This window comes from Pseudophryne corroboree, chromosome 11, assembly GCF_028390025.1.
Source record: "Pseudophryne corroboree isolate aPseCor3 chromosome 11, aPseCor3.hap2, whole genome shotgun sequence".
In the NCBI taxonomy this organism is placed as follows: domain Eukaryota; kingdom Metazoa; phylum Chordata; class Amphibia; order Anura; family Myobatrachidae; genus Pseudophryne; species Pseudophryne corroboree.
In genome coordinates this window covers 165,174,624-165,198,451 of record NC_086454.1, presented here as the reverse complement: position 1 = coordinate 165,198,451, position 23,828 = coordinate 165,174,624, and the positions used below count along the sequence as shown (strand labels likewise).

Below are 23,828 nucleotides of genomic sequence, written 5' to 3'. Positions count from 1 at the left end.
CCAGAGCACAAGTAATGGATCTCTGCATTCTTATTGCATCTTTTATTATTTCCAAATATTTGACATACTTCTGATTTGAAAAGTTTAAAAATGAGTTTAGACAAAGGACACCACTGAAAATGATGGAATTTATATGAATTGTAAATGAAGATTTGCAATACTCATACTTTGAATGAAAATGAAGCTTTAAACAAAAGGAGAAATAATCAACATTAGGTCCCACCGAGATTTGAACTCGGATTACTGGATTCAAAGTCCAGAGTGCTAACCATTACACCATGGAACCCTCAACTGAGCAAATACTTCTACTGAACTGAGCTCATCTTTTAAATGCAAAGAAAAGAAATTCAATACTTTATATATATGATTTCAAGTTTCTAATAAGCTCAGGGATGCAATAGGTGTTATGTAGAATATTTGTCTAAAACCAATGATAATATATAAAAAGTAACCTATTTTTAAGGAGAAGATAAATACTAGAAACCCAAATGCCTAGGACCAATTTCAGTTGGAGCATCACCCCTTATGTTATCCTAGCATTGAATTGACAGTTTTTCTGTATTGTCATATTTGCATATCAGCCGCTTACAATTGTTTCAAGCTTTATAACAGAGGACTGCCTTTTTTTAAAGACCAAGGATGAAAGTCTCTTGTGAGTTAAGTCTGATTATTACATCACAATTTGTAAATTAAGCTATAGTATGATTACAGAGTTTAGACTGAACAAAAAGTGCTTTCCTATGGATTGAAGTTTGTATTTTCTTAAGCTTTGCATTCCAAAATGTGCTAGCATTCTCTATTTCCAAAGGGCATGTTAAGCTAATTCCCCATTATATATTTTTTGTGTTAAAAGTTATTTACACACCATGGTAAGACATACTAAATTTAACACATAATGAATTACATCCTGGGATTATCTTTATCAACAATCTGTAAATGGATAATAAAGATTGTGCATTAGATTTATCAGATTGATTTTGCTTAGAATTGCATTTACTCCTTGTCTAAATTGTCTATTTTTATACTATTATTAGATGCATTAATCTTTGTTGTTGTCCTATCTAATCATTTTTTTTTATTTTGCAATGTGGAAAGAAACTGGTGCATTTTTATGATACCCATGCTTCAAGTGACTCTATGGCTTAAGCTGTTCCTTGAAAAATTAAATGCTATGCAAACAAAATATGTTCTGTGCTTTGAGGTACATTTGCCAGTTTTGTGTTTGCTTCTAGTAACATCTGTGGCCAGTTAGCTCAGTTGGTTAGAGCGTTGAGTATGTAATGCCAAGGTCATGGGTTCGATCCCTGTTTTGGCTACTTGCTTTTCTTGATGGACAAGAATGGAATAAGCTCATCGGTGTAGCATGAATACATGAAAAAATAATAGACACATATATCACAAAATCTCTAAAAATCCATATCAGAAGCCAGCATGAGTGTCATCCTTTGGCTGATGAAGATTTTTCTCTACATGGCTCATTGACTTTTGTCTCAAATCGAGCAATATGGCATACCTATGATTTGCAATGGCAAATTAATCAGTTATTATATTGCTGCTCAAACATAGAGGGCACTAGGTGTTGCTAGAAGAAGAAAATACGTTCTCCCCTCTCATTAGTGCACACTGAAGTAAAAAAATTAAAATGGAGAATTTCTAAACACCAGAGCACAAGTAATGGATCTCTGCATTCTTATTGCATCTTTTCTTATTTCCAAATATTTGACATACTTCTGATTTGAAAAGTTTAAAAATGAGTTTAGACAAAGGACACCACTGAAAATGATGGAATTTAAATGAATTGTAAATGAAGATTTGCAATACTCATACTTTGAATGAAAATGGAGCTTTAAACAAAAGGAGAAATAATCAACATTAGGTCCCACCGAGATTTGAACTCGGATTACTGGATTCAAAGTCCAGAGTGCTAACCATTACACCATGGAACCCTCAAATGAGCAAAGAATTCCACTTAACTGAGCTCATCTTTTAAGTGCAAAGAAAAGAAATTCAATACTTTATATATATGATTTCAAGTTTCTAATAAGCTCAGGGATGCAATAGGTGTTATGTAGAATGTTTGTCTAAAACCAATGATAATATATAAAAAGTAACCTATTTTTAAGGAGAAGATAAATACTAGAAACCCAAATGCCTAGGACCAATTTCAGTTGGAGCATCACCCCTTATGTTATCCTAGCATTGAATTGACAGTTTTTCTGTATTGTCATATTTGCCTATCATCCACTTACAATTGTTTCAAGCTTTATAACAGAGGACTGCCTTTTTTATAGACCAAGGATAAAAGTCTCTTGTGAGTTAAGTCTGATTATGACATCACAATTTGTAAATTAAGCTATAGTATGATTACAGAGTGTAGACTGAACAAAAAGTGCTTTCCTATGGATTGAAGTTTGTATTTTCTTAAGCTTTGCATTCCAAAAAGTGCTAGCATTCTCTATTTCCAAAGGGCACATTAAGCTACTTCCCCATTATATATTTTTTGTGTTAAAAGTTATTTATACACAACTTGGTAAAACATACTAAATTTAATACATAATGAATTACATCCTGGGATTATCTTTATCAACAATCTGTAAATGGATAATAAAGATTGTGCATTAGATTTATCAGATTGATTTTGCTTAGAATTGCATTTACTCCTTGTCTAAATTGTTTATTTTTATACTATTATTAGATGCATTAATCTTTGTTGTTGTCCCATCTAATCATTTTTTTTATTTTGCAATGTGGAAAGAAACTGGTGCATTTTTATGATACCCATGCTTCAAGTGACTCTATGGCTTAAGCTGTTCCTTGAAAAATTAAATGCTATGCAAACAAAATATGTTCTGTGCTTTGAGGTACATTTGCCAGTTTTGTGTTTGCTTTTTAAAACATCTGTGGACAGTTAGCTCAGTTGGTTAGAGTGTGGCACTCGTAATGCCAAGGTCATGGGTTCGATCCCTGTTTTGGCTACTTGCTATTCTTGATGGACAAGAATGGAATAAGCTCATCGGTGTAGCATGAATACTTGAAAATATAATAGACACATATATCACAAAATCTCTTCAAATCCATATCAGAAGCCAGCATGAGTGTCATCCTTTGGCTGATGAAGATTTTTCTCTACATGGCTCATTGACTTTTGTCTCAAATCGAGCAATATGGCATACCTAAGATTTGCAAGGGCAAATTAATCAGTTATTATATTGCTGCTCAAACATAGAGGGCACTAGGTGTTACTAGAAGAAGAAGATACGTTCTCCCCTCTCATTAGTGCACACTGAAGTAAAAAAAATTAAAATGGAGAATTTCTAAACACCAGAGCACAAGTAATGGATCTCTGCATTCTTATAGCATCTTTTCTTATTTCCAAATATTTGACATACTTCTGATTTGAAAAGTTTAAAAATGAGTTTAAACAAAGGACACCACTGAAAATGATGGAATTTATATGTTTTGTAAATGAAGATTTGCAACAATCATACTTTGAATGAAAATGGAGCTTTAAACAAAAGGAGAAATAATCAACATTAGGTTCCACCGAGATTTGAACTCGGATTACTGGATTCAAAGTCCAAATTGCTAACCATTACACCATGGAACCCTCAACTGAGCAAAGACTTCTACTGAAATGAGCTCATCTTTTAAATGCAAAGAAAAGAAATTCAATACTTTATATATATGATTTCAAGTTTCTAATAAGCTCAGGGATGCAATAGGTGTTATGTAGAATATTTGTCTAAAACCAATGATAATATATAAAAAGTAACCTATTTTTAAGGAGAAGATAAATACTAGAAACCCAAATGCCTAGGACCAATTTCAGTTGGAGAATCACCCCTTATGTTATCCTAGCATTGAATTGACAGTTTTTCTGTATTGTCATATTTGCATATCAGCCGCTTACAATTGTTTCAAGCTTTATAACAGAGGACTGCCTTTTTTTATAGACCAAGGATGAAAGTCTCTTGTGAGTTAAGTCTGATTATGACATCACAATTTGTAAATTAAGCTATAGTATGATTACAGAGTGTAGACTGAACAAAAAGTGCTTTCCTATGGATTGAAGTTTGTATTTTCTTAAGCTTTGCATTCCAAATTGTGCTAGCATTCTCTATTTCCAAAGGGCATGTTAAGCTAATTCCCCAATATATATTTTTTGTGTTAAAAGTTATTTACACACCATGGTAAGACATACTAAATTTATCACATAATGAATTACATCCTGGGATTATCTTTATCAACAATCTGTAAATGGATAATAAAGATTGTGCATTAGATTTATCAGATTGATTTTGCTTAGAATTGCATTTACTCCTTGTCTAAATTGTCTATTTTTATACTATTATTAGATGCATTAATCTTTGTTGTTGTCCTATCTAATCATTTTTTTTTTTATTTTGCAATGTGGAAAGAAACTGGTGCATTTTTATGATACCCATGCTTCAAGTGACTCTATGGCTTAAGCTGTTCCTTGAAAAATTAAATGCTATGCAAACAAAATATGTTCTGTGCTTTGAGGTACATTTGCCAGTTTTGTGTTTGCTTCTAGTAACATCTGTGGCCAGTTAGCTCAGTTGGTTAGAGCGTGGAGTATGTAATGCCAAGGTCATGGGTTCGTTCCCTGTTTTGGCTACTTGCTTTTCTTGATGGACAAGAATGGAATAAGCTCATCGGTGTAGCATGAATACATGAAAACATAATAGACACATATATCACAAAATCTCTAAAAATCCATATCAGAAGCCAGCATGAGTGTCATCCTTTGGTTGATGAAGATTTTTCTCTACATGGCTCATTGACTTTTGTCTCAAATCGAGCAATATGGCATACCTAAGATTTACAAGGGCAAATTAATCAGTTATTATATTGCTGCTCAAACATAGAGGGCACTAGATGTTACTAGAAGAAGAAGATACGTTCTCCCCTCTCATTAGTGCACACTAAAGTAAAAAAAATTAAAATGGAGAATTTCTAAACACCAGAGCACAAGTAATGGATCTCTGCATTCTTATTGCATCTTTTATTATTTCCAAATATTTGACATACTTCTGATTTGAAAAGTTTAAAAATGAGTTTAGACAAAGGACACCACTGAAAATGATGGAATTTATATGAATTGTAAATGAAGATTTGCAATACTCATACTTTGAATGAAAATGAAGCTTTAAACAAAAGGAGAAATAATCAACATTAGGTCCCACCGAGATTTGAACTCGGATTACTGGATTCAAAGTCCAGAGTGCTAACCATTACACCATGGAACCCTCAACTGAGCAAATACTTCTACTGAACTGAGCTCATCTTTTAAATGCAAAGAAAAGAAATTCAATACTTTATATATATATGATTTCAAGTTTCTAATAAGCTCAGGGATGCAATAGGTGTTATGTAGAATATTTGTCTAAAACCAATGATAATATATAAAAAGTAACCTATTTTTAAGGAGAAGATAAATACTAGAAACCCAAATGCCTAGGACCAATTTCAGTTGGAGCATCACCCCTTATGTTATCCTAGCATTGAATTGACAGTTTTTCTGTATTGTCATATTTGCCTATCATCCACTTACAATTGTTTCAAGCTTTATAACAGAGGACTGCCTTTTTTATAGACCAAGCATAAAAGTCTCTTGTGAGTTAAGTCTGATTATGACATCACAATTTGTAAATTAAGCTATAGTTTGATTACAGAGTGTAGACTGAACAAAAACTGCTTTCCTATGGATTGAAGTTTGTATTTTCTTAAGCTTTGCATTCCAAAAAGTGCTAGCATTCTCTATTTCCAAAGGGCACATTAAGCTACTTCCCCATTATATATTTTTTGTGTTAAAAGTTATTTATACACAACTTGGTAAAACATACTAAATTTAACACATAATGAATTACATCCTGGGATTATCTTTATCAACAATCTGTAAATGGATAAGAAAGATTGTGCATTAGATTTATCAGATTGATTTTGCTTAGAATTGCATTTACTCCTTGTCTAAATTGTTTATTTTTATACTATTATTAGATGCATTAATCTTTGTTGTTGTCCTATCTAATCATTTTTTTTATTTTGCAATGTGGAAAGAAACTGGTGCATTTTTATGATACCCATGCTTCAAGTGACTCTATGGCTTAAGCTGTTCCTTGAAAAATTAAATGCTATGCAAACAAAATATGTTCTGTGCTTTGAGGTACATTTGCCAGTTTTGTGTTTGCTTCTAGTAACATCTGTGTCCAGTTAGCTCAGTTGGTTAGAGCATGGTGCTTGTAATGCCATGGTCATGGGTTTGATCCCTATTTTGGCTACTTGCTTTTCTTGATATACAAGAATGGAATAAGCTCATCGGTGTAGCATGAATACTTGAAAATATAATAGACACATATATCACAAAATCTCTTCAAATCCATATCAGAAGCCAGCATGAGTGTCATCCTTTGGTTGATGAAGATTTTTCTCTACATGGCTCATTGACTTTTGTCTCAAATCGAGCAATATGGCATACCTAAGATTTGCAAGGGCAAATTAATCAGTTATTATATTGCTGCTCAAACATAGAGGGCACTAGGTGTTACTAGAAGAAGAAGATACGTTCTCCCCTCTCATTAGTGCACACTGAAGTAAAAAAAATTAAAATGGAGAATTTCTAAACACCAGAGCACAAGTAATGGATCTCTGCATTCTTATTGCATCTTTTCTTATTTCCAAATATTTGACATACTTCTGATTTGAAAAGTTTAAAAATGAGTTTAGACAAAGGACACCACTGAAAATGATGGAATTTATATGAATTGTACATGAAGATTTGCAATACTCATACTTTGAATGAAAATGAAGCTTTAAACAAAAGGAGAAATAATCAACATTAGGTCCCACCGAGATTTGAACTCGGATTACTGGATTCAAAGTCCAGAGTGTTAACCATTACACCATGGAACCCTCAACTGAGCAAATACTTCTACTGAACTGAGCTCATCTTTTAAATGCAAAGAAAAGAAATTCAATACTTTATATATATGATTTCAAGTTTCTAATAAGATCAGGGATGCAATAGGTGTTATGTAGAATATTTGTCTAAAACCAATGATAATATATAAAAAGTAACCTATTTTTAAGGAGAAGATAAATACTAGAAACCCAAATGCCTAGGACCAATTTAAGTTGGAGCATCACCCCTTATGTTATCCTAGCATTGAATTGACAGTTTTTCTGTATTGTCATATTTGCATATCAGCCGCTTACAATTGTTTCAAGCTTTATAACAGAGGACTGCCTTTTTTTATAGACCAAGGATGAAAGTCTCTTGTGAGTTAAGTCTGATTATGACATCACAATTTGTAAATTAAGCTATAGTATGATTACAGAGTGTAGACTGAACAAAAAGTGCTTTCCTATGGATTGAAGTTTGTATTTTCTTAAGCTTTGCATTCCAAAATGTGCTAGCATTCTCTATTTCCAAAGGGCATGTTAAGCTAATTCCCCATTATATATTTTTTGTGTTAAAAGTTATTTACACACCATGGTAAGACATACTAAATTTAACACATAATGAATTACATCCTGGGATTATCTTTATCAACAATCTGTAAATGGATAATAAAGATTGTGCATTAGATTTATCAGATTGATTTTGCTTAGAATTGCATTTACTCCTTGTCTAAATTGTCTATTTTTATACTATTATTAGATGCATTAATCTTTGTTGTTGTCCTATCTAATCATTCTTTTTTATTTTGCAATGTGGAAAGAAACTGGTGCATTTTTATGATACCCATGCTTCAAGTGACTCTATGTCTTAAGCTGTTCCTTGAAAAATTAAATGCTATGCAAACAAAATATGTTCTGTGCTTTGAGGTACATTTGCCAGTTTTGTGTTTGCTTCTAGTAACATCTGTGGCCAGTTAGCTCAGTTGGTTAGAGCGTGGAGTATGTAATGCCAAGGTCATGGGTTTGATCCATGTTTTGGCTACTTGCTTTTCTTGATGGACAAGAATGGAATAAGCTCATCGGTGTAGCATGAATACATGAAAACATAATAGACACATATATCACAAAATCTCTAAAAATCCATATCAGAAGCCAGCATGAGTGTCATCCTTTGGCTGATGAAGATTTTTCTCTACATGGCTCATTGACTTTTGTCTCAAATCGAGCAATATGGCATACCTATGATTTGCAATGGCAAATTAATCAGTTATTATATTGCTGCTCAAACATAGAGGGCACTAGGTGTTACTAGAAGAAGAAGATACGTTCTCCCCTCTCATTAGTGCACACTGAAGTAAAAAAATTAAAATGGAGAATTTCTAAACACCAGAGCACAAGTAATGGATCTCTGCATTCTTATTGCATCTTTTATTATTTCCAAATATTTGACATACTTCTGATTTGAAAAGTTTAAAAATGAGTTTAGACAAAGGACACCACTGAAAATGATGGAATTTAAATGAATTGTAAATGAAGATTTGCAATACTCATACTTTGAATGAAAATGGAGCTTTAAACAAAAGGAGAAATAATCAACATTAGGTCCCACCGAGATTTGAACTCGGATTACTGGATTCAAAGTCCAGAACGCTAACCATTACACCATGGAACCCTCAAATTAGCAAAGAATTCCACTTAACTGAGCTCATCTTTTAAATGCAAAGAAAAGAAATTCAATACTTTATATATATGATTTCAAGTTTCTAATAAGCTCAGGGATGCAATAGGTGTTATGTAGAATGTTTGTCTAAAACCAATGATAATATATAAAAAGTAACCTATTTTTAAGGAGAAGATAATATCAAATGCCTAGGACCAATTTCAGTTGGAGCATCACCCCTTATGTTATCCTACCATTGAATTGACAGTTTTTCTGTATTGTCATATTTGCCTATCATCCACTTACAATTGTTTCAAGCTTTATAACAGAGGACTGCCTTTTTTATAGACCAAGGATAAAAGTCTCTTGTGAGTTAAGTCTGATTATGACATCACAATTTGTAAATTAAGCTATAGTATGATTACAGAGTGTAGACTGAACAAAAAGTGCTTTCCTATGGATTGAAGTTTGTATTTTCTTAAGCTTTGCATTCCAAAAAGTGCTAGCATTCTCTATTTCCAAAGGGCACATTAAGCTACTTCCCCATTATATATTTTTTGTGTTAAAAGTTATTTATACACAACTTGGTAAAACATACTAAATTTAACACATAATGAATTACATCCTGGGATTATCTTTATCAACAATCTGTAAATGGATAAGAAAGATTGTGCATTAGATTTATCAGATTGATTTTGCTTAGAATTGCATTTACTCCTTGTCTAAATTGTTTATTTTTATACTATTATTAGATGCATTAATCTTTGTTGTTGTCCTATCTAATCATTTTTTTTATTTTGCAATGTGGAAAGAAACTGGTGCATTTTTATGATACCCATGCTTCAAGTGACTCTATGGCTTAAGCTGTTCCTTGAAAAATTAAATGCTATGCAAACAAAATATGTTCTGTGCTTTGAGGTACATTTGCCAGTTTTGTGTTTGCTTCTAGTAACATCTGTGTCCAGTTAGCTCAGTTGGTTAGAGCATGGTGCTTGTAATGCCATGGTCATGGGTTTGATCCCTATTTTGGCTACTTGCTTTTCTTGATATACAAGAATGGAATAAGCTCATCGGTGTAGCATGAATACTTGAAAATATAATAGACACATATATCACAAAATCTCTTCAAATCCATATCAGAAGCCAGCATGAGTGTCATCCTTTGGTTGATGAAGATTTTTCTCTACATGGCTCATTGACTTTTGTCTCAAATCGAGCAATATGGCATACCTAAGATTTGCAAGGGCAAATTAATCAGTTATTATATTGCTGCTCAAACATAGAGGGCACTAGGTGTTACTAGAAGAAGAAGATACGTTCTCCCCTCTCATTAGTGCACACTGAAGTAAAAAAAATTAAAATGGAGAATTTCTAAACACCAGAGCACAAGTAATGGATCTCTGCATTCTTATTGCATCTTTTCTTATTTCCAAATATTTGACATACTTCTGATTTGAAAAGTTTAAAAATGAGTTTAGACAAAGGACACCACTGAAAATGATGGAATTTATATGAATTGTACATGAAGATTTGCAATACTCATACTTTGAATGAAAATGAAGCTTTAAACAAAAGGAGAAATAATCAACATTAGGTCCCACCGAGATTTGAACTCGGATTACTGGATTCAAAGTCCAGAGTGTTAACCATTACACCATGGAACCCTCAACTGAGCAAATACTTCTACTGAACTGAGCTCATCTTTTAAATGCAAAGAAAAGAAATTCAATACTTTATATATATGATTTCAAGTTTCTAATAAGATCAGGGATGCAATAGGTGTTATGTAGAATATTTGTCTAAAACCAATGATAATATATAAAAAGTAACCTATTTTTAAGGAGAAGATAAATACTAGAAACCCAAATGCCTAGGACCAATTTAAGTTGGAGCATCACCCCTTATGTTATCCTAGCATTGAATTGACAGTTTTTCTGTATTGTCATATTTGCATATCAGCCGCTTACAATTGTTTCAAGCTTTATAACAGAGGACTGCCTTTTTTTATAGACCAAGGATGAAAGTCTCTTGTGAGTTAAGTCTGATTATGACATCACAATTTGTAAATTAAGCTATAGTATGATTACAGAGTGTAGACTGAACAAAAAGTGCTTTCCTATGGATTGAAGTTTGTATTTTCTTAAGCTTTGCATTCCAAAATGTGCTAGCATTCTCTATTTCCAAAGGGCATGTTAAGCTAATTCCCCATTATATATTTTTTGTGTTAAAAGTTATTTACACACCATGGTAAGACATACTAAATTTAACACATAATGAATTACATCCTGGGATTATCTTTATCAACAATCTGTAAATGGATAATAAAGATTGTGCATTAGATTTATCAGATTGATTTTGCTTAGAATTGCATTTACTCCTTGTCTAAATTGTCTATTTTTATACTATTATTAGATGCATTAATCTTTGTTGTTGTCCTATCTAATCATTCTTTTTTATTTTGCAATGTGGAAAGAAACTGGTGCATTTTTATGATACCCATGCTTCAAGTGACTCTATGTCTTAAGCTGTTCCTTGAAAAATTAAATGCTATGCAAACAAAATATGTTCTGTGCTTTGAGGTACATTTGCCAGTTTTGTGTTTGCTTCTAGTAACATCTGTGGCCAGTTAGCTCAGTTGGTTAGAGCGTGGAGTATGTAATGCCAAGGTCATGGGTTTGATCCATGTTTTGGCTACTTGCTTTTCTTGATGGACAAGAATGGAATAAGCTCATCGGTGTAGCATGAATACATGAAAACATAATAGACACATATATCACAAAATCTCTAAAAATCCATATCAGAAGCCAGCATGAGTGTCATCCTTTGGCTGATGAAGATTTTTCTCTACATGGCTCATTGACTTTTGTCTCAAATCGAGCAATATGGCATACCTATGATTTGCAATGGCAAATTAATCAGTTATTATATTGCTGCTCAAACATAGAGGGCACTAGGTGTTACTAGAAGAAGAAGATACGTTCTCCCCTCTCATTAGTGCACACTGAAGTAAAAAAATTAAAATGGAGAATTTCTAAACACCAGAGCACAAGTAATGGATCTCTGCATTCTTATTGCATCTTTTATTATTTCCAAATATTTGACATACTTCTGATTTGAAAAGTTTAAAAATGAGTTTAGACAAAGGACACCACTGAAAATGATGGAATTTAAATGAATTGTAAATGAAGATTTGCAATACTCATACTTTGAATGAAAATGGAGCTTTAAACAAAAGGAGAAATAATCAACATTAGGTCCCACCGAGATTTGAACTCGGATTACTGGATTCAAAGTCCAGAACGCTAACCATTACACCATGGAACCCTCAAATTAGCAAAGAATTCCACTTAACTGAGCTCATCTTTTAAATGCAAAGAAAAGAAATTCAATACTTTATATATATGATTTCAAGTTTCTAATAAGCTCAGGGATGCAATAGGTGTTATGTAGAATGTTTGTCTAAAACCAATGATAATATATAAAAAGTAACCTATTTTTAAGGAGAAGATAAATACTAGAAACCCAAATGCCTAGGACCAATTTCAGTTGGAGCATCACCCCTTATGTTATCCTAGCATTGAATTGACAGTTTTTCTGTATTGTCATATTTGCCTATCATCCACTTACAATTGTTTCAAGCTTTATAACAGAGGACTGCCTTTTTTATAGACCAAGGATAAAAGTCTCTTGTGAGTTAAGTCTGATTATGACATCACAATTTGTAAATTAAGCTATAGTATGATTACAGAGTGTAGACTGAACAAAAAGTGCTTTCCTATGGATTGAAGTTTGTATTTTCTTAAGCTTTGCATTCCAAAAAGTGCTAGCATTCTCTATTTCCAAAGGGCACATTAAGCTACTTCCCCATTATATATTTTTTGTGTTAAAAGTTATTTATACACAACTTGGTAAAACATACTAAATTTAACACATAATGAATTACATCCTGGGATTATCTTTATCAACAATCTGTAAATGGATAAGAAAGATTGTGCATTAGATTTATCAGATTGATTTTGCTTAGAATTGCATTTACTCCTTGTCTAAATTGTTTATTTTTATACTATTATTAGATGCATTAATCTTTGTTGTTGTCCTATCTAATCATTTTTTTTATTTTGCAATGTGGAAAGAAACTGGTGCATTTTTATGATACCCATGCTTCAAGTGACTCTATGGCTTAAGCTGTTCCTTGAAAAATTAAATGCTATGCAAACAAAATATGTTCTGTGCTTTGAGGTACATTTGCCAGTTTTGTGTTTGCTTCTAGTAACATCTGTGTCCAGTTAGCTCAGTTGGTTAGAGCATGGTGCTTGTAATGCCATGGTCATGGGTTTGATCCCTATTTTGGCTACTTGCTTTTCTTGATATACAAGAATGGAATAAGCTCATCGGTGTAGCATGAATACTTGAAAATATAATAGACACATATATCACAAAATCTCTTCAAATCCATATCAGAAGCCAGCATGAGTGTCATCCTTTGGTTGATGAAGATTTTTCTCTACATGGCTCATTGACTTTTGTCTCAAATCGAGCAATATGGCATACCTAAGATTTGCAAGGGCAAATTAATCAGTTATTATATTGCTGCTCAAACATAGAGGGCACTAGGTGTTACTAGAAGAAGAAGATACGTTCTCCCCTCTCATTAGTGCACACTGAAGTAAAAAAAATTAAAATGGAGAATTTCTAAACACCAGAGCACAAGTAATGGATCTCTGCATTCTTATTGCATCTTTTCTTATTTCCAAATATTTGACATACTTCTGATTTGAAAAGTTTAAAAATGAGTTTAGACAAAGGACACCACTGAAAATGATGGAATTTATATGAATTGTACATGAAGATTTGCAATACTCATACTTTGAATGAAAATGAAGCTTTAAACAAAAGGAGAAATAATCAACATTAGGTCCCACCGAGATTTGAACTCGGATTACTGGATTCAAAGTCCAGAGTGTTAACCATTACACCATGGAACCCTCAACTGAGCAAATACTTCTACTGAACTGAGCTCATCTTTTAAATGCAAAGAAAAGAAATTCAATACTTTATATATATGATTTCAAGTTTCTAATAAGATCAGGGATGCAATAGGTGTTATGTAGAATATTTGTCTAAAACCAATGATAATATATAAAAAGTAACCTATTTTTAAGGAGAAGATAAATACTAGAAACCCAAATGCCTAGGACCAATTTAAGTTGGAGCATCACCCCTTATGTTATCCTAGCATTGAATTGACAGTTTTTCTGTATTGTCATATTTGCATATCAGCCGCTTACAATTGTTTCAAGCTTTATAACAGAGGACTGCCTTTTTTTATAGACCAAGGATGAAAGTCTCTTGTGAGTTAAGTCTGATTATGACATCACAATTTGTAAATTAAGCTATAGTATGATTACAGAGTGTAGACTGAACAAAAAGTGCTTTCCTATGGATTGAAGTTTGTATTTTCTTAAGCTTTGCATTCCAAAATGTGCTAGCATTCTCTATTTCCAAAGGGCATGTTAAGCTAATTCCCCATTATATATTTTTTGTGTTAAAAGTTATTTACACACCATGGTAAGACATACTAAATTTAACACATAATGAATTACATCCTGGGATTATCTTTATCAACAATCTGTAAATGGATAATAAAGATTGTGCATTAGATTTATCAGATTGATTTTGCTTAGAATTGCATTTACTCCTTGTCTAAATTGTCTATTTTTATACTATTATTAGATGCATTAATCTTTGTTGTTGTCCTATCTAATCATTCTTTTTTATTTTGCAATGTGGAAAGAAACTGGTGCATTTTTATGATACCCATGCTTCAAGTGACTCTATGTCTTAAGCTGTTCCTTGAAAAATTAAATGCTATGCAAACAAAATATGTTCTGTGCTTTGAGGTACATTTGCCAGTTTTGTGTTTGCTTCTAGTAACATCTGTGGCCAGTTAGCTCAGTTGGTTAGAGCGTGGAGTATGTAATGCCAAGGTCATGGGTTTGATCCATGTTTTGGCTACTTGCTTTTCTTGATGGACAAGAATGGAATAAGCTCATCGGTGTAGCATGAATACATGAAAACATAATAGACACATATATCACAAAATCTCTAAAAATCCATATCAGAAGCCAGCATGAGTGTCATCCTTTGGCTGATGAAGATTTTTCTCTACATGGCTCATTGACTTTTGTCTCAAATCGAGCAATATGGCATACCTATGATTTGCAATGGCAAATTAATCAGTTATTATATTGCTGCTCAAACATAGAGGGCACTAGGTGTTACTAGAAGAAGAAGATACGTTCTCCCCTCTCATTAGTGCACACTGAAGTAAAAAAATTAAAATGGAGAATTTCTAAACACCAGAGCACAAGTAATGGATCTCTGCATTCTTATTGCATCTTTTATTATTTCCAAATATTTGACATACTTCTGATTTGAAAAGTTTAAAAATGAGTTTAGACAAAGGACACCACTGAAAATGATGGAATTTAAATGAATTGTAAATGAAGATTTGCAATACTCATACTTTGAATGAAAATGGAGCTTTAAACAAAAGGAGAAATAATCAACATTAGGTCCCACCGAGATTTGAACTCGGATTACTGGATTCAAAGTCCAGAACGCTAACCATTACACCATGGAACCCTCAAATTAGCAAAGAATTCCACTTAACTGAGCTCATCTTTTAAATGCAAAGAAAAGAAATTCAATACTTTATATATATGATTTCAAGTTTCTAATAAGCTCAGGGATGCAATAGGTGTTATGTAGAATGTTTGTCTAAAACCAATGATAATATATAAAAAGTAACCTATTTTTAAGGAGAAGATAAATACTAGAAACCCAAATGCCTAGGACCAATTTCAGTTGGAGCATCACCCCTTATGTTATCCTAGCATTGAATTGACAGTTTTTCTGTATTGTCATATTTGCCTATCATCCACTTACAATTGTTTCAAGCTTTATAACAGAGGACTGCCTTTTTTATAGACCAAGGATAAAAGTCTCTTGTGAGTTAAGTCTGATTATGACATCACAATTTGTAAATTAAGCTATAGTATGATTACAGAGTGTAGACTGAACAAAAAGTGCTTTCCTATGGATTGAAGTTTGTATTTTCTTAAGCTTTGCATTCCAAAAAGTGCTAGCATTCTCTATTTCCAAAGGGCACATTAAGCTACTTCCCCATTATATATTTTTTGTGTTAAAAGTTATTTATACACAACTTGGTAAAACATACTAAATTTAACACATAATGAATTACATCCTGGGATTATCTTTATCAACAATCTGTAAATGGATAAGAAAGATTGTGCATTAGATTTATCAGATTGATTTTGCTTAGAATTGCATTTACTCCTTGTCTAAATTGTTTATTTTTATACTATTATTTGATGCATTAATCTTTGTTGTTGTCCTATCTAATCATTTTTTTATTTTGCAATGTGGAAAGAAACTGGTGCATTTTTATGATACCCATGCTTCAAGTGACTCTATGGCTTAAGCTGTTCCTTGAAAAATTAAATGCTATGCAAACAAAATATGTTCTGTGCTTTGAGGTACATTTGCCAGTTTTGTGTTTGCTTCTAGTAACATCTGTGTCCAGTTAGCTCAGTTGGTTAGAGCATGGCGCTTGAAATGCCAAGGTCATGGGTTTGATCCCTATTTTGGCTACTTGCTTTTCTTGATATACAAGAATGGAATAAGCTCATCGGTGTAGCATGAATACTTGAAAATATAATAGACACATATATCACAAAATCTCTTCAAATCCATATCAGAAGCCAGCATGAGTGTCATCCTTTGGTTGATGAAGATTTTTCTCTACATGGCTCATTGACTTTTGTCTCAAATCGAGCAATATGGCATACCTAAGATTTGCAAGGGCAAATTAATCAGTTATTATATTGCTGCTCAAACATAGAGGGCACTAGGTGTTACTAGAAGAAGAAGATACGTTCTCCTCTCTCATTAGTGCACACTGAAGTAAAAAAAATTAAAATGGAGAATTTCTAAACACCAGAGCACAAGTAATGGATCTCTGCATTCTTATTGCATCTTTTCTTATTTCCAAATATTTGACATACTTCTGATTTGAAAAGTTTAAAAATGAGTTTAGACAAAGGACACCACTGAAAATGATGGAATTTATATGAATTGTAAATGAAGATTTGCAATACTCATACTTTGAATGAAAATGAAGCTTTAAACAAAAGGAGAAATAATCAACATTAGGTCCCACCGAGATTTGAACTCGGATTACTGGATTCAAAGTCCAGAGTGCTAACCATTACACCATGGAACCCTCAACTGAGCAAATACTTCTACTGAACTGAGCTCATCTTTTAAATGCAAAGAAAAGAAATTCAATACTTTATATATATGATTTCAAGTTTCTAATAAGCTCAGGGATGCAATAGGTGTTATGTAGAATATTTGTCTAAAACCAATGATAATATATAAAAAGTAACCTATTTTTAAGGAGAAGATAAATACTAGAAACCCAAATGCCTAGGACCAATTTCAGTTGGAGCATCACCCCTTATGTTATCCTAGCATTGAATTGACAGTTTTTCTGTATTGTCATATTTGCCTATCATCCACTTACAATTGTTTCAAGCTTTATAACAGAGGACTGCCTTTTTTATAGACCAAGGATAAAAGTCTCTTGTGAGTTAAGTCTGATTATGACATCACAATTTGTAAATTAAGCTATAGTTTGATTACAGAGTGTAGACTGAACAAAAACTGCTTTCCTATGGATTGAAGTTTGTATTTTCTTAAGCTTTGCATTCCAAAAAGTGCTAGCATTCTCTATTTCCAAAGGGCACATTAAGCTACTTCCCCATTATATATTTTTTGTGTTAAAAGTTATTTATACACAACTTGGTAAAACATACTAAATTTAACACATAATGAATTACATCCTGGGATTATCTTTATCAACAATCTGTAAATGGATAAGAAAGATTGTGCATTAGATTTATCAGATTGATTTTGCTTAGAATTGCATTTACTCCTTGTCTAAATTGTTTATTTTTATACTATTATTAGATGCATTAATCTTTGTTGTTGTCCTATCTAATCATTTTTTTTATTTTGCAATGTGGAAAGAAACTGGTGCATTTTTATGATACCCATGCTTCAAGTGACTCTATGGCTTAAGCTGTTCCTTGAAAAATTAAATGCTATGCAAACAAAATATGTTCTGTGCTTTGAGGTACATTTGCCAGTTTTGTGTTTGCTTCTAGTAACATCTGTGTCCAGTTAGCTCAGTTGGTTAGAGCATGGTGCTTGTAATGCCATGGTCATGGGTTTGATCCCTATTTTGGCTACTTGCTTTTCTTGATATACAAGAATGGAATAAGCTCATCGGTGTAGCATGAATACTTGAAAATATAATAGACACATATATCACAAAATCTCTTCAAATCCATATCAGAAGCCAGCATGAGTGTCATCCTTTGGTTGATGAAGATTTTTCTCTACATGGCTCATTGACTTTTGTCTCAAATCGAGCAATATGGCATACCTAAGATTTGCAAGGGCAAATTAATCAGTTATTATATTGCTGCTCAAACATAGAGGGCACTAGGTGTTACTAGAAGAAGAAGATACGTTCTCCCCTCTCATTAGTGCACACTGAAGTAAAAAAAATTAAAATGGAGAATTTCTAAACACCAGAGCACAAGTAATGGATCTCTGCATTCTTATTGCATCTTTTCTTATTTCCAAATATTTGACATACTTCTGATTTGAAAAGTTTAAAAATGAGTTTAGACAAAGGACACCACTGAAAATGATGGAATTTATATGAATTGTACATGAAGATTTGCAATACTCATACTTTGAATGAAAATGAAGCTTTAAACAAAAGGAGAAATAATCAACATTAGGTCCCACCGAGATTTGAACTCGGATTACTGGATTCAAAGTCCAGAGTGTTAACCATTACACCATGGAACCCTCAACTGAGCAAATACTTCTACTGAACTGAGCTCATCTTTTAAATGCAAAGAAAAGAAATTCAATACTTTATATATATGATTTCAAGTTTCTAATAAGATCAGGGATGCAATAGGTGTTATGTAGAATATTTGTCTAAAACCAATGATAATATATAAAAAGTAACCTATTTTTAAGGAGAAGATAAATACTAGAAACCCAAATGCCTAGGACCAATTTAAGTTGGAGCATCACCCCTTATGTTATCCTAGCATTGAATTGACAGTTTTTCTGTATTGTCATATTTGCATATCAGCCGCTTACAATTGTTTCAAGCTTTATAACAGAGGACTGCCTTTTTTTATAGACCAAGGATGAAAGTCTCTTGTGAGTTAAGTCTGATTATGACATCACAATTTGTAAATTAAGCTATAGTATGATTACAGAGTGTAGACTGAACAAAAAGTGCTTTCCTATGGATTGAAGTTTGTATTTTCTTAAGCTTTGCATTCCAAAATGTGCTAGCATTCTCTATTTCCAAAGGGCATGTTAAGCTAATTCCCCATTATATATTTTTTGTGTTAAAAGTTATTTACACACCATGGTAAGACATACTAAATTTAACACATAATGAATTACATCCTGGGATTATCTTTATCAACAATCTGTAAATGGATAATAAAGATTGTGCATTAGATTTATCAGATTGATTTTGCTTAGAATTGCATTTACTCCTTGTCTAAATTGTCTATTTTTATACTATTATTAGATGCATTAATCTTTGTTGTTGTCCTATCTAATCATTCTTTTTTATTTTGCAATGTGGAAAGAAACTGGTGCATTTTTATGATACCCATGCTTCAAGTGACTCTATGTCTTAAGCTGTTCCTTGAAAAATTAAATGCTATGCAAACAAAATATGTTCTGTGCTTTGAGGTACATTTGCCAGTTTTGTGTTTGCTTCTAGTAACATCTGTGGCCAGTTAGCTCAGTTGGTTAGAGCGTGGAGTATGTAATGCCAAGGTCATGGGTTCGATCCATGTTTTGGCTACTTGCTTTTCTTGATGGACAAGAATGGAATAAGCTCATCGGTGTAGCATGAATACATGAAAACATAATAGACACATATATCACAAAATCTCTAAAAATCCATATCAGAAGCCAGCATGAGTGTCATCCTTTGGCTGATGAAGATTTTTCTCTACATGGCTCATTGACTTTTGTCTCAAATCGAGCAATATGGCATACCTATGATTTGCAATGGCAAATTAATCAGTTATTATATTGCTGCTCACACATAGAGGGCACTAGGTGTTACTAGAAGAAGAAGATACGTTCTCCCCTCTCATTAGTGCACACTGAAGTAAAAAAATTAAAATGGAGAATTTCTAAACACCAGAGCACAAGTAATGGATCTCTGCATTCTTATTGCATCTTTTATTATTTCCAAATATTTGACATACTTCTGATTTGAAAAGTTTAAAAATGAGTTTAGACAAAGGACACCACTGAAAATGATGGAATTTAAATGAATTGTAAATGAAGATTTGCAATACTCATACTTTGAATGAAAATGGAGCTTTAAACAAAAGGAGAAATAATCAACATTAGGTCCCACCGAGATTTGAACTCGTATTACTGGATTCAAAGTCCAGAACGCTAACCATTACACCATGGAACCCTCAAATGAGCAAAGAATTCCACTTAACTGAGCTCATCTTTTAAATGCAAAGAAAAGAAATTCAATACTTTATATATATGATTTCAAGTTTCTAATAAGCTCAGGGATGCAATAGGTGTTATGTAGAATGTTTGTCTAAAACCAATGATAATATATAAAAAGTAACCTATTTTTAAGGAGAAGATAAATACTAGAAACCCAAATGCCTAGGACCAATTTCAGTTGGAGCATCACCCCTTATGTTATCCTAGCATTGAATTGACAGTTTTTCTGTATTGTCATATTTGCCTATCATCCACTTACAATTGTTTCAAGCTTTATAACAGAGGACTGCCTTTTTTATAGACCAAGGATAAAAGTCTCTTGTGAGTTAAGTCTGATTATGACATCACAATTTGTAAATTAAGCTATAGTATGATTACAGAGTGTAGACTGAACAAAAAGTGCTTTCCTATGGATTGAAGTTTGTATTTTCTTAAGCTTTGCATTCCAAAAAGTGCTAGCATTCTCTATTTCCAAAGGGCACATTAAGCTACTTCCCCATTATATATTTTTTGTGTTAAAAGTTATTTATACACAACTTGGTAAAACATACTAAATTTAACACATAATGAATTACATCCTGGGATTATCTTTATCAACAATCTGTAAATGGATAAGAAAGATTGTGCATTAGATTTATCAGATTGATTTTGCTTAGAATTGCATTTACTCCTTGTCTAAATTGTTTATTTTTATACTATTATTTGATGCATTAATCTTTGTTGTTGTCCTATCTAATCATTTTTTTATTTTGCAATGTGGAAAGAAACTGGTGCATTTTTATGATACCCATGCTTCAAGTGACTCTATGGCTTAAGCTGTTCCTTGAAAAATTAAATGCTATGCAAACAAAATATGTTCTGTGCTTTGAGGTACATTTGCCAGTTTTGTGTTTGCTTCTAGTAACATCTGTGTCCAGTTAGCTCAGTTGGTTAGAGCATGGCGCTTGAAATGCCAAGGTCATGGGTTTGATCCCTATTTTGGCTACTTGCTTTTCTTGATATACAAGAATGGAATAAGCTCATCGGTGTAGCATGAATACTTGAAAATATAATAGACACATATATCACAAAATCTCTTCAAATCCATATCAGAAGCCAGCATGAGTGTCATCCTTTGGTTGATGAAGATTTTTCTCTACATGGCTCATTGACTTTTGTCTCAAATCGAGCAATATGGCATACCTAAGATTTGCAAGGGCAAATTAATCAGTTATTATATTGCTGCTCAAACATAGAGGGCACTAGGTGTTACTAGAAGAAGAAGATACGTTCTCCCCTCTCATTAGTGCACACTGAAGTAAAAAAAATTAAAATGGAGAATTTCTAAACACCAGAGCACAAGTAATGGATCTCTGCATTCTTATTGCATCTTTTCTTATTTCCAAATATTTGACATACTTCTGATTTGAAAAGTTTAAAAATGAGTTTAGACAAAGGACACCACTGAAAATGATGGAATTTATATGAATTGTAAATGAAGATTTGCAATACTCATACTTTGAATGAAAATGAAGCTTTAAACAAAAGGAGAAATAATCAACATTAGGTCCCACCGAGATTTGAACTCGGGTTACTGGATTCAAAGTCCAGAGTGCTAACCATTACACCATGGAACCCTCAACTGAGCAAATACTTCTACTGAACTGAGCTCATCTTTTAAATGCAAAGAAAAGAAAGTCAATACTTTATATATATGATTTCAAGTTTCTAATAAGCTCAGGGATGCAATAGGTGTTATGTAGAATATTTGTCTAAAACCAATGATAATATATAAAAAGTAACCTATTTTTAAGGAGAAGATAAATACTAGAAACCCAAATGCCTAGGACCAATTTCAGTTGGAGCATCACCCCTTATGTTATCCTAGCATTGAATTGACAGTTTTTCTGTATTGTCATATTTGCATATCAGCCGCTTACAATTGTTTCAAGCTTTATAACAGAGGACTGCCTTTTTTTATAGACCAAGAATGAAAGTCTCTTGTGAGTTAAGTCTGATTATGACATCACAATTTGTAAATTAAGCTATAGTATGATTACAGAGTGTAGACTGAACAAAAAGTGCTTTCCTATGGATTGAAGTTTGTATTTTCTTAAGCTTGGCATTCCAAAAAGTGCTAGCATTCTCTATTTCCAAAGGGCATGTTAAGCTAATTCCTCATTATATATTTTTTGTGTTAAAAGTTATTTACACACCATGGTAAGACATACTAAATTTAACACATAATGAATTACATCCTGGGATTATCTTTATCAACAATCTGTAAATGGATAATAAAGATTGTGCATTAGATTTATCAGATTGATTTTGCTTAGAATTGCATTTACTCCTTGTCTAAATTGTCTATTTTTATACTATTATTAGATGCATTAATCTTTGTTGTTGTCCTATCTAATCATTTTTTTTATATTTTGCAATGTGGAAAGAAACTGGTGCATTTTTATGATACCCATGCTTCAAGTGACTCTATGGCTTAAGCTGTTCCTTGAAAAATTAAATGCTATGCAAACAAAATATGTTCTGTGCTTTGAGGTACATTTGCCAGTTTTGTGTTTGCTTCTAGTAACATCTGTGTCCAGTTAGCTCAGTTGGTTAGAGCATGGCGCTTGAAATGCCAAGGTCATGGGTTTGATCCCTATTTTGGCTACTTGCTTTTCTTGATATACAAGAATGGAATAAGCTCATCGGTGTAGCATGAATACTTGAAAATATAATAGACACATATATCACAAAATCTCTAAAAATCCATATCAGAAGCCAGCATGAGTGTCATCCTTTGGTTGATGAAGATTTTTCTCTACATGGCTCATTGACTTTTGTCTCAAATCGAGCAATATGGCATACCTAAGATTTGCAAGGGCAAATTAATCAGTTATTATATTGCTGCTCAAACATAGAGGGCACTAGGTGTTACTAGAAGAAGAAGATACGTTCTCCCCTCTCATTAGTGCACACTGAAGTAAAAAAAATTAAAATGGAGAATTTCTAAACACCAGAGCACAAGTAATGGATCTCTGCATTCTTATTGCATCTTTTCTTATTTCCAAATATTTGACATACTTCTGATTTGAAAAGTTTAAAAATGAGTTTAGACAAAGGACACCACTGAAAATGATGGAATTTAAATGAATTGTAAATGAAGATTTGCAATACTCATACTTTGAATGAAAATGGAGCTTTAAACAAAAGGAGAAATAATCAACATTAGGTCCCACCGAGATTTGAACTCGGATTACTGGATTCAAAGTCCAGAGTGCTAACCATTACACCATGGAACCCTCAAATGAGCAAAGAATTCCACTTAACTGAGCTCATCTTTTAAGTGCAAAGAAAAGAAATTCAATACTTTATATATATGATTTCAAGTTTCTAATAAGCTCAGGGATGCAATAGGTGTTATGTAGAATGTTTGTCTAAAACCAATGATAATATATAAAAAGTAACCTATTTTTAAGGAGAAGATAAATACTAGAAACCCAAATGCCTAGGACCAATTTCAGTTGGAGCATCACCCCTTATGTTATCCTAGCATTGAATTGACAGTTTTTCTGTATTGTCATATTTGCCTATCATCCAC

At 32.7% G+C, this 23,828-nt stretch overlaps 16 non-coding genes across 16 annotated transcripts; 1 reads left to right on the top strand and 15 right to left on the bottom strand.

Annotated features, from left to right (window-relative positions):
* Positions 1–214: 214 nt before the first annotated feature.
* Positions 215–286, bottom strand: TRNAQ-UUG (transfer RNA glutamine (anticodon UUG)). The gene has a single exon. It is a non-coding gene; the product is annotated as a tRNA-Gln (tRNA).
* Positions 287–1,874: 1,588 nt separating this feature from the next.
* On the bottom strand, positions 1,875–1,946 carry TRNAQ-UUG (transfer RNA glutamine (anticodon UUG)). The gene has a single exon. It is a non-coding gene; the product is annotated as a tRNA-Gln (tRNA).
* Positions 1,947–2,902: 956 nt separating this feature from the next.
* On the top strand, positions 2,903–2,976 carry TRNAT-CGU (transfer RNA threonine (anticodon CGU)). Its single transcript has one exon. It is a non-coding gene; the product is annotated as a tRNA-Thr (tRNA).
* A 559-nt stretch (positions 2,977–3,535) lies between these two features.
* On the bottom strand, positions 3,536–3,607 carry TRNAQ-UUG (transfer RNA glutamine (anticodon UUG)). The gene has a single exon. It is a non-coding gene; the product is annotated as a tRNA-Gln (tRNA).
* A 1,591-nt stretch (positions 3,608–5,198) lies between these two features.
* On the bottom strand, positions 5,199–5,270 carry TRNAQ-UUG (transfer RNA glutamine (anticodon UUG)). Its single transcript has one exon. It is a non-coding gene; the product is annotated as a tRNA-Gln (tRNA).
* A 1,591-nt stretch (positions 5,271–6,861) lies between these two features.
* On the bottom strand, positions 6,862–6,933 carry TRNAQ-UUG (transfer RNA glutamine (anticodon UUG)). The gene has a single exon. It is a non-coding gene; the product is annotated as a tRNA-Gln (tRNA).
* Positions 6,934–8,521: 1,588 nt separating this feature from the next.
* Positions 8,522–8,593, bottom strand: TRNAQ-UUG (transfer RNA glutamine (anticodon UUG)). Its single transcript has one exon. It is a non-coding gene; the product is annotated as a tRNA-Gln (tRNA).
* Positions 8,594–10,173: 1,580 nt separating this feature from the next.
* TRNAQ-UUG (transfer RNA glutamine (anticodon UUG)) lies at positions 10,174–10,245 on the bottom strand. The gene has a single exon. It is a non-coding gene; the product is annotated as a tRNA-Gln (tRNA).
* A 1,588-nt stretch (positions 10,246–11,833) lies between these two features.
* Positions 11,834–11,905, bottom strand: TRNAQ-UUG (transfer RNA glutamine (anticodon UUG)). The gene has a single exon. It is a non-coding gene; the product is annotated as a tRNA-Gln (tRNA).
* A 1,589-nt stretch (positions 11,906–13,494) lies between these two features.
* On the bottom strand, positions 13,495–13,566 carry TRNAQ-UUG (transfer RNA glutamine (anticodon UUG)). The gene has a single exon. It is a non-coding gene; the product is annotated as a tRNA-Gln (tRNA).
* Positions 13,567–15,154: 1,588 nt separating this feature from the next.
* TRNAQ-UUG (transfer RNA glutamine (anticodon UUG)) lies at positions 15,155–15,226 on the bottom strand. Its single transcript has one exon. It is a non-coding gene; the product is annotated as a tRNA-Gln (tRNA).
* Positions 15,227–16,814: 1,588 nt separating this feature from the next.
* On the bottom strand, positions 16,815–16,886 carry TRNAQ-UUG (transfer RNA glutamine (anticodon UUG)). Its single transcript has one exon. It is a non-coding gene; the product is annotated as a tRNA-Gln (tRNA).
* Positions 16,887–18,475: 1,589 nt separating this feature from the next.
* TRNAQ-UUG (transfer RNA glutamine (anticodon UUG)) lies at positions 18,476–18,547 on the bottom strand. Its single transcript has one exon. It is a non-coding gene; the product is annotated as a tRNA-Gln (tRNA).
* Positions 18,548–20,135: 1,588 nt separating this feature from the next.
* Positions 20,136–20,207, bottom strand: TRNAQ-UUG (transfer RNA glutamine (anticodon UUG)). Its single transcript has one exon. It is a non-coding gene; the product is annotated as a tRNA-Gln (tRNA).
* Positions 20,208–21,795: 1,588 nt separating this feature from the next.
* Positions 21,796–21,867, bottom strand: TRNAQ-UUG (transfer RNA glutamine (anticodon UUG)). Its single transcript has one exon. It is a non-coding gene; the product is annotated as a tRNA-Gln (tRNA).
* Positions 21,868–23,457: 1,590 nt separating this feature from the next.
* TRNAQ-UUG (transfer RNA glutamine (anticodon UUG)) lies at positions 23,458–23,529 on the bottom strand. Its single transcript has one exon. It is a non-coding gene; the product is annotated as a tRNA-Gln (tRNA).
* Between the last annotated feature and the right edge of the window lie 299 nt (positions 23,530–23,828).